Consider the following 9,951-nt stretch of genomic DNA (forward strand, 5'->3'; position numbering starts at 1 on the left):
GGGGAGACATCATGGTAATGCAGAGGACCTGGGGTTCAAATCTAGGGCAGCTAGGTGGAACAGGAAAACTCCTCCGACCAAGTTCAAATCCAGCCTGACACTTCCTAGCTGGGCAGGTCACTTAACCCTGTTTGCCTCAGTTTCCTCATCTGTACAATGAGCTAGAGAAGGAAATAGCAAATCCAGTATCTTTGCCAGAAAAATGGGGTCATGAAGGGTCAGACACGACTGAAAAGCAACTGAACAAGCCCTTCTGTAAGACACTTATTCTCCTAGTGCCTCAGTTTCCTCCTGTCAAATGAGAGCACTGCATTCATATTACTTTTAAGGTCCTTTATAGCTCTAAAGCTATGGTTCTACAGAACTAGAGTAATAATATTTACATAGCGCTTACTGCATAGCAGTTACTGTGCTAAACATTTCATGATTATTATTTCAGTCGATCCTCACAATTATCCTGGGAGGTAGGTAAAATTATCCTCATTTTACAGATGAGGAAAATAAGATGCTATTAACTCTATCTCAATTTTTTTTTTTTAAAGGATGAGGCAAATAGATTAAATGACTTGGCTGGAGATCGCGAAGCCAGTAAACGTTTGAGGTTGGCTTTGAACTGAGGTGTTCTGACTTCAGAACAAGTCCTCCACCCACTGTACCACCTAGGTGCCCAATGTAGCAAGAAACATGGATCTGGGGTCCTTGGACTCAGGGCATCTGGGTTCAAAATCCCCATGTCTGCCACTTAAGTCCCAAGGAAAGTTATGTCACATCCCCCTCTGTGGGTCTCAGCTCCCTCCTCTGTCAGGGCTAGATGACCTCTAAGGCCCCTTCCAACTTTTAAAATCAAAGATCCTATGCTCTCTGTCTCATGATGAAAAGCAATCAAGAAAGAAATGAAGCTTAGGGAGATCTTTTCAGGCTTTTCTCTGTCCTTAATTTTATCCCAGGGGTACCCAAAGGTTCCTGCATCTGTACTTCTATCCCTATTGAATTGACTTATCAGTGAGTGAAAGACAGAAAGGACCCCCTGCTGAGGCAGGATCTGGGACTAAAGGGAACAGTTGGGTTTGACTTCATCTCAGTCTCATCTGTCTTGGGCCCTGCAGACAGCAAAACCCTTCCAGATAATCAGTCAACCTCCAAGACATGCCCTTTTCACTAATAAATTGTGTTTTGAGATTGTTTTTCATATGTTCCCTTGTATGAGGACTTAATTATGAAGTACAATTGACTGGCAGCTGGGATGAAGACTGCTTTTGAAATTTGATTAAAATTTAACTTTTAATGCCTTTAATGCAATTAAGAGTTTTTTCTTACCTGACTGCTAATTCCAGGAAATGCCCCAGCAAGGTAAACACCTGCCCAGCTCCTCTGCAAAAAGGTGAGGAGAAAAGGATACCAAATACCTTTGGGTGGATTAGCAAAGCCTAGCCAGAATGGGAAAGGCCGGCTTCGTAATCAGGACCTGATCTCACTGCTTCTGAGGCTGGGGACTACCAGATGGAATAAACCACTGACATTTAAGTACGGGGACAGATGACAGTCCCTGGATTAGAGTTGAAGAAACAGCACATTAAGATGGGCAGAGTTTGCAAGAGGCTGTTAGTGATCATAACAAAAAAATAAACTTCAAGAGGTGGGGGGTGGGAGCAACAGGAGCCCTGGAGTCAGGATTTGAGTTTTAAGTCTATCTGGCTGCCTGCTAGCTGAATGAGCATGACTTAGTATCTCTGAGCCTCAGTTTCCTAGACTGGAAAATGGGGATAAGGCCTGGACTAATCACATGAGGGAAGGACTGTCAACTTTAAAGCACTAGAGAAAAGATCATGCTCTAGTCTGACCGCTGTGTGATGATGAAAGAGTCGAATGTATTCTGAGCCTCAATTTCCCTCATCAGACAAATGGGGAAAACACTTCTAACTCACTAACCCAATGAGTTGAGAAGGAAGCACTTTGTAATCCTTGAGAAATTAAAGAAAGTGTGATTATGTGAGGGTAGTCCCAAGCTCAACCACCATTAGCTAACTATGTGATTTCAGGCTAGGTCCCTTGCCTTCTCCATCTCTTTCTTCCTCCATTCAAAGGAAAGGGCCAGATCAGATGGTCTCAAGGTCCTCTTCTAAGTTTGCTAACAAACACTAGACGTGACCGTGACTAAAAAATGCCCAATTTCACCGGTGCGGATCCTACCCCAATGTTGGTGCACAGAGAGTTTACATCAATAATACTTAACGTTAAACACAGTTGAATTGTGGCAAAAGGTCTCAGAATCTCCAAGTTTTAACAGCCTCCCAGGAGCTCCCCTCATCCTATCCCTTCAGACAAATCCTATTAACTTTATACCACATTCCCCTAAATGGGTCTCCAGCCTTGTTTGAAAGACCTCCAGTAAATGGGACCTTCTTATTTCCCCCAAGGCAGCCTCATCCAACTTTGGGACAGTGCTCACTGTTAGAAGTTTTTGCTGAGGATAAATCCCAACCAACCTCTGTGTAGCTCCCCCCTGCAGCCTGAAGACAACTCTCCTGTCCCTTTCTCAATCTTTTTCTCTCTAGTTAAACCTCTCCAGTACTTACAACTGAACCTCCTCTGCCTCCTGGTTTGGAGGCCCTTTCATATCCTGCTTGCCTCAAAAGGCAGTATATAGAGTCCTGATGCCCTTCCTCAAAAGCTGTGACCAGAATGGAATCCCATCTGCCAGAAGGCAGAGGCTTTCTTTGTGCCTTCTATCAAGTAGAGAGCACAGAATTGCTTGGAACCCAGTAGCCACAAGGAGAAAAACAACACTACCTTCATTATAGAAAAGCTTTCTAGTGCTGAGTGGCCTCTTGTCTGTGGCCTTCCCCTTTGGTCTATTTTGATTGGTGGTTTTATTCTGTTTTCCTGAGTCCCCCTAATTTAACTCAGGCCCACTTGGAGATTAAGAGAAGGCTCCCTGCTGGAATGGCATGCCAAACAACACATGCATTGGGGTAGCAAAGGCACCTTGATAACCTGTCTTGGGCCTACTCCAATGACGTAAACCAAAGTAGAGCCATAGACCAACTCTAAAGTGTCTTGTGAATGACAGGATCGAATCGAGGGCAAAGAGGAGACAGCTCCGTGAAAGGGCAATACTGAGAATGTGCTAACTTGGGAATCCTGAGTCTGGGAAAAGGGTCTCCTCCAAGCAGCCAACCCCCAGGGATCTCAGTTGGGGAGGAGGGGTAGGAATGAGAAGAGTGCCCAGCAGCCCTGGTTTCAGCCCCTCATCCAAAGGGGTCCAACAGGCATCACACTCACTTTGGACTGGCTATTGCCTGGATTAGACAAGTCCTCATCATCAATTCAACGTCACAGAAGTAGATGATGAGAAGGAATGAGTCTTCATTTCTATAACTCGAAGATGACAATTGACATTAACTCCTGAGGCCTGATTACTAATGAAGGGAAGAGAGACAGTAAAATGCCAAGCAATGGCAAATTCTTACCCCTTGCCCATCTATTTGGGGCTTTGGGCGGCAGTAGGCAAGTGCACATTCAGCCCAGCTTCCATTCTTGCCCTCTTTTGGGGTCTCAGGATCTCATTTCCTGGGATCGAGGGCATTTCAGGGAAGGAAGTCCCTGAGGGGAAAAGGCCAGCTATGACAAAACAAGTTGCAAAACAGATTACGATGTGCAGCCAGACAGGGAGAGTCCGGCTTATGCTGAGGACACGATGAATAAAATATCTAAGCAGGGAGGAAAAAGCCAACAAAGCCCAGGCTGCTCTTGAAAAAGAAAAACAATCCAATGTTTTTTACTTCAAGAAGAAAACTGGGGGGAGGTGTTAGAATTCCTTTAGTCTAACACCTCATTTTACAGCTAAGGAAACTGAGGCCCAGAGAGGTCAAGTTACTTGCCCAAGATAACTTAGTAAAATGGCAGTCAACATTTTATACTCTTTCCACTGCACTAGGAGATTTAGAGCTGGAAAGGACCTTAGAGATAATGTACTGAGAGTCCCAGACCTCATCTTACAACTCAGGAAACTGAGACCTAAACAACGAAAGTGATGTGTCCAAAATTCATACAAGTACCAGAGCCATGTTTTAAACCTCAGTGCAATGTAAACTCCTTGAGAACAGGGGCTGGTTACTTTGGTCCTTACATCCAGAGTACCTGACACATAGGGGACACGTTTATATGAAATTCTTACTGTCTTGAATGGAATTAAAGGCCTGATACCTCCCCCCTCCTTCAGTTCTTTCCACTGTAGATCAGGCTGAAAAGCCAGTGGGCATATCTCAGAGTCCCAGTGGCACATTGCTTGGAGGGGTGAACCAGCCAAGTGCCAGCTTCATTCTCTTGTCCCTTTAAATGGTACAGGTGTCCTAGGATTCCAGTGTTGCTGCAATGGCAGATATAAATGTCCTGTAACCAATGACTAGTACCAAAGACCCTGAGATTGGACACAACACTTCTTGCTAATGCACAGGGCTCCTGGGACTCCATTAGTCAAAGGTCTGAGTGATTGGACTTGTGAACGTGTCCAAGGACAAGAGAGGGAGGAGGAAGAACTAGGAGACTGTGTTCTTTTCTATGACTAGTTTGGGTGATGAGAAACCCTACTTGGGAACAACAGGTGCTACCAGTGATTGGGAAGGCAGGCCAGGTTATAACCCGAGACTAACAAGGAGATTTTGAAATGTCCCTCATGAGCAGAGAACATCCTCTATGCTTCCATTAGAGCCTAGTACAAAATGCAGCAATTGCATAAGACAAAGATGGCTGGCCTTGGAGTCAGGAAGACCTGGGTTTATCTCACTTCTGGAACATGCTGGATAGGTGATCCTGGACAAATCACTGGATTGCTCAGGGTCCCAGCCAAGTCTCTAAAACTTATACTTATAAATGATGTAGATCAGTCAATCTGGGGGAGGGGCAGGGGAAAGGGTGTGAAATTTCCACACCAGAAGTTTTCACCATCAGTGAAGTCAAACAAAAATAAAGCAAAGACTCAAGTGCAACATTTAGCTCGTAATAGGCACTCAATGAACACTTGCCTGATGAATCAATTACAATATATCATTATCGCAAGTGTTTCCTCTGGGGAAAAAACAAAACCTGTACTGTGTTAAGAGAAGCCCACTGGTTATCTCCATTTCATTCTATTTCCCAAAGGTGCTCTCTACATCCTCCAAAATATAAACAATGACATTCATTCTCTTAAGTGTTTACATAAACATTCAGGTATTTGGCAGATGTAAACAAAGTCTGGACATCCTTTCCATCTGATTATAAATGAACTGTACCCTCCCCCAGTTAGATTGGAATAGTCTGGGACTGGGACTGTAATGAACATTTTTCACATGAAATAGCTGGGCTTCCTCCATCTATATTAAAATATATTGCTTCCAAAATTCAACAAAATCTTGAGGAAAACAAATGAAAAAGAACATTTAAGTTTTCTTTTTCGAAGACAAGCAGGGTGATTTCAAAATACCTTTTTAAAAATTTACATATAGGACAAAGTTATTGTTCAAACCACTGGCAGCTATCATCTGCTTCCTTAAAGGCCCCCCTTTTTGACACAGGGGGTAGGGGTCAAGGAACACAGAGTGCAAAAACCTAACATCCTTGAGCTTTTTCTGTGTTATGTTGACAGCTGAATTATAGAGCATTGTTCCATGAGTCTTTCACAGACATCCTCCTCTGATGCCTAGTCACAAGATGGAGGGGATGCTGGAAACTCAAAGGTTCTGCCAATGGGATGTAAACCTGCCAAGATCCCACTAAACTGGAAGGACTATGTGTAGATTCCCCTAAGGACCAGCCCTCAGTAAATTTGGAGAGTTCAGACAGAATGTGATGATTTTTTTTTTTTAGTGAAAATGTAATATGTTATCTACATTTAATTTTTTTCAATATTTCCCAGTGACGTATTAACTAGTTCAGGAAGAACTCCAAGTTTTGCCAGTGCTTTGGCCCTGCTAACCAAGAGTTTGACATGCCTGATCTATGTGAGAGGTAATGAGGCTCTGAACTAAGGTGATGGTCCTGTGTATGGAGAGGAAGCGACAAGTTTGGGAGATGCTAACAAGAGAGCTGACTGGATGTGCTGGTAGAGGAAGAGAGTGGTTAGAGTCAAGGATGACTGAACCGATGTGACTGTGACAGTGCCCTCAACAAAAGCAGGGAAGCCTGGAAGACAGGCTGGGGCGAGAATGAATTCATTTTCAGCAATGCCAAGTTTGAGGCAGAGATGCTACTCAGTAGGCAGTTGGAGGAGAACATCCTGTAAGAGGAGACATTGGTCAACAGTGTCAAATATACCTTCATAAAAGGTCATGATTTAAAACTGAGAGAAGGCCTTTAGACTGTTGTTCAGTTACGTCCAATTCTTTGTAACCCCATTTTACCATGCACACCAGCCCTTCTGTCATCCACTTTCTCTCCTTGTTTCCATAACATTATCCATCCATCCCCCTGCCTCCCCCAACATCAGGGTCTTTTTTCCAACGAGTCTCATTTTCTCATTATGTGGCCAAAGTACTTATGCTTCAGCTTCAGTATCTGACCTTTCAGTGAAGAGCCTAAATCAATTTCTTTAAGTATTGACTGATTTGATTTCCTTGCTGGCCAACAGATTCTCACAAGTCTTCTCCAGCACCACCATTCGAGAGACTCAATTTTGTGGCACTCAGCTTTCCTTACAATCCAACTCTCACAGCCATACCTTGCTACTAGGGAAAAAAGACAGCTTTGACTATATAGACCTTTGTGGAGAAGATGGACTGAGGAACTGCAAAGTCACTATTTTCCTTAAGGCAAGCAAATTCAGTGGAGAGACTCAATTAGAAGCCTGATTAAAGTGGAAGGAGGAACAGGGGTCTCCTAAGAGTTTTGTCAGATACCTTCATTTCAGATACCTAATTCCATCTTGTTGGGAAGGACACAGGCATTCATTCTTCTTCAATCTCCTCCTGGCCACGTAAATGTATGCAACCCACCACCCCACTGCCCGATGAATCCCATTCAAAAGGACAGGAAAACATTACCCACACACATCAGCAGCATACTCATTATTTTCCTAAATGATTCTGGTATAATTAAATGGCTCATATAATACCACACTCGCAAGGGGCACTCAAAACATGGCCAACCAACGTCACTGCATCATTTCTGGCCAGCAATCGTTATTTACCAGAGCATCATGGTCTTTTACAGGTCCAACGCACAGCCCATGACTCAACAACAAATGACCAGTCCTAAAATGATAGGCCCAAGCAGATAAGCTACAAACAGCAGGAAGCAAAGGCATCTAGGAAGACACCCACACATTTATTCATTTCAAAAACAACTGGTTAGGAGCTAGTTAAGCAGCCAGCTAACCAACTGCTTGATTGGATTCAGCCAAACTATTCTGTTTGTTATTTTTCTATCAAGACTTCCTGACCTATTAGGACCATGTTTCTCCATCTGCTTCACTTCTCATATCTTAACTGGAACTGGAGGTGGGAGGCCTGGACCTGAGTCTCTGGAGACAGCATCCTTCCCCCTTTCCTGGTGGCCCAGTTGCAATGACGCACAAACCATTCCACAACCTTCTCTACTGCCCCCTCTCTCATGTACCAGCTAAGTTTGTGTCAGGTATCACCCAATTAAGCTGGGATTTTAATGCAAAGCAGCAAAGCTAGACAAATAAATTGGCACCTGTGTCCTAACTTATTCTGGCCTTTCGTTTGTTTGCAAAGCGTGAGAGAATTGGGTGGTGTTAACACAAATAAGCGTCTGGAAGCACTGGTAGAAGGTAGCAGAAACCTCTTAGGAACTGTATCTCACTCAGGGCCTGGGAGAAAATCATAAAATGTCAGAGTTGGAAGCCACTTTAATTGTTAGAGATCATCTAACCCCCCCCCCCCTTTCTTCATTTTGGAGATAAGGGACTTTCTAAAGGTCACACAGACAGAGCCAGGACTGGGACCCAGGGGTTCTGACTCATAGTCCTTTCCTCTACCAGAAGTAAATATTGCCAATATTTCAAAAGTATTACAGTGGACATCTCGGGAGCTCATTTTTATGGCAGCCTGGGCTCAGGACTTGTCCCATTTTCTGATAATCACACAATGTTGGGGTCCAAATGGATGTCAGCAGCCATCAAAATCTAACCTGTACCCCCCAAAGTCAAGGCTAGGCAAGAAACATTTATTAAGCCACCTACTTTGTGCCAGGCCCTGGGGAAACAGAGGCACAAACAGTTCAATGGAGGAGACTAACATTAACTAATGAGGTACATGGAGTAGATAGGATGCCATCTTAGAAGGGAAAGCCCTGTGCCATAGCTGCCCAGTGCTTCTGCAGCTTCTATCTGAAGACTTCCCAGGAAGGTTGTGTACAAAGAGCTCTGACTGGGGGGTAGAAAGCTGGGTTTGAATCCTAGCTCTGTTCTCTTCCCTGTGGGACTTTAGCTATATCATTTTTATCTGTTTGGCCTCATTTTCCTCATCTGTAAAACAGGAGGACTGGATTAGATGATCTTGAAGTCTGAGGTCTGATCCTAAGGAGGTGGAGCCCCATTAGATCTCCCTAGGCTGCCCAATCCACAAACTAAGGCAGGCACAGGAATTCTGTGGAAAAGAGAAGCAAATTTCTTTCATTATTTTTAAAAATTTGGAACTTCAAAGAAACACTTCCAATATACAGAGTAAAAAAAAAAAAGTACTGTAACATGAAACTGGCTCTCCATTATTGGTAGCTGACCTTTTGTTTTATATGTAATAATCACTAGCATTTACATTGCACTTTAAGGCTTACAAAGCCCTTCATATGTTATCTCATTGGATCCTCACAATAGCCCTGTGAGGTAGGTGCTATTATCATCCCCATTTTACAGATGAGAAAACTGAGCCTGAGAAGTTAAGTGACTTGCCCAGGGTTACACAGAGTCAGCAAGTGTCTGAGTCAGGATTTGAACTCAGGTCCTTCCTAACTCCCAAGTCCAGCACTGAACCACTTAGCTGCCTTATGTACACATAACAAATTCAACATGTAATTTTCAATGCTGTCTAGCTGGTCTGTGATTCTTTCTGGCCTTCCTTTTGTGCCTTTAAAAAAAAAAACAAACCATTTTCAATGACCCTCTCATCTCTCTCTGCTAATTTACTTCAACCTCTCTTTTCCACTCCCTGCCTCCCTCTTTTCCACACCATTTGAAAAAGAAAATCTTGGTAACCCAAAGGTCTAGCTAAAGGATGGCACAAATTCTAAGTAACTTTGTTGAGCTATGGGGTACTCTTCACTCCCAGGACTCTCAGTGACAGGGTGACAAGGCTGCCAAATCTTTCTTTGCCCCTCTGAACCGATTCCCACTTTAGAATCTTGAATAATTTACCATGTAAGGTTGGACTTTCTGGAATCCAGGCCCCCCCCAACCCCATTCTCTTACCCACAATCATCCCTACATCCCAATTCTACCTCATTGCAATACAGATTTGCAGAGTCGCTGCCACTGGAGATTTCAACAAAAACTGGTCATTTCATTAGTGGACAAATTAATGCTTTCTTTTTATTAGAGGCAATTACAGTTAAGTGACTTGTCCAAGGTCACACAGAGAGTACCTAAGGTTGAATTTGAACTCAGGTTCTCTTGACTCCAAGTCTGGTGCTCTATCCAACTAGCTGCCCCAACTTCTATACTTTCAAATGGAAGCAGCTATTCTCATCCTCCTCTTTCAAGTAACAGTCCCTTCTCTACAAAGCTACAACCAGCAATCGTTTCTACTTAGGGAATATGGTACAAAAACGAATCCAGGGCAAGCAATATGAAATGTGCCCTCAAATTGACCTTTTGAGACAAATTTAGTTGAGGGAGCAGGGATTAGTAAGAAAGAACGAACCAGGGACACAACCCTTAGTTATTAAAGTGCCAAGCTCAGTTGTTTCTCACTACCGCAGGACTCCAAATTCTTTCAGCAACCTTTAACATTTTAC

The sequence above is a fragment of the Notamacropus eugenii genome, chromosome X, assembly GCF_028372415.1.
Source record: "Notamacropus eugenii isolate mMacEug1 chromosome X, mMacEug1.pri_v2, whole genome shotgun sequence".
In the NCBI taxonomy this organism is placed as follows: Eukaryota; Metazoa; Chordata; class Mammalia; order Diprotodontia; family Macropodidae; genus Notamacropus; species Notamacropus eugenii.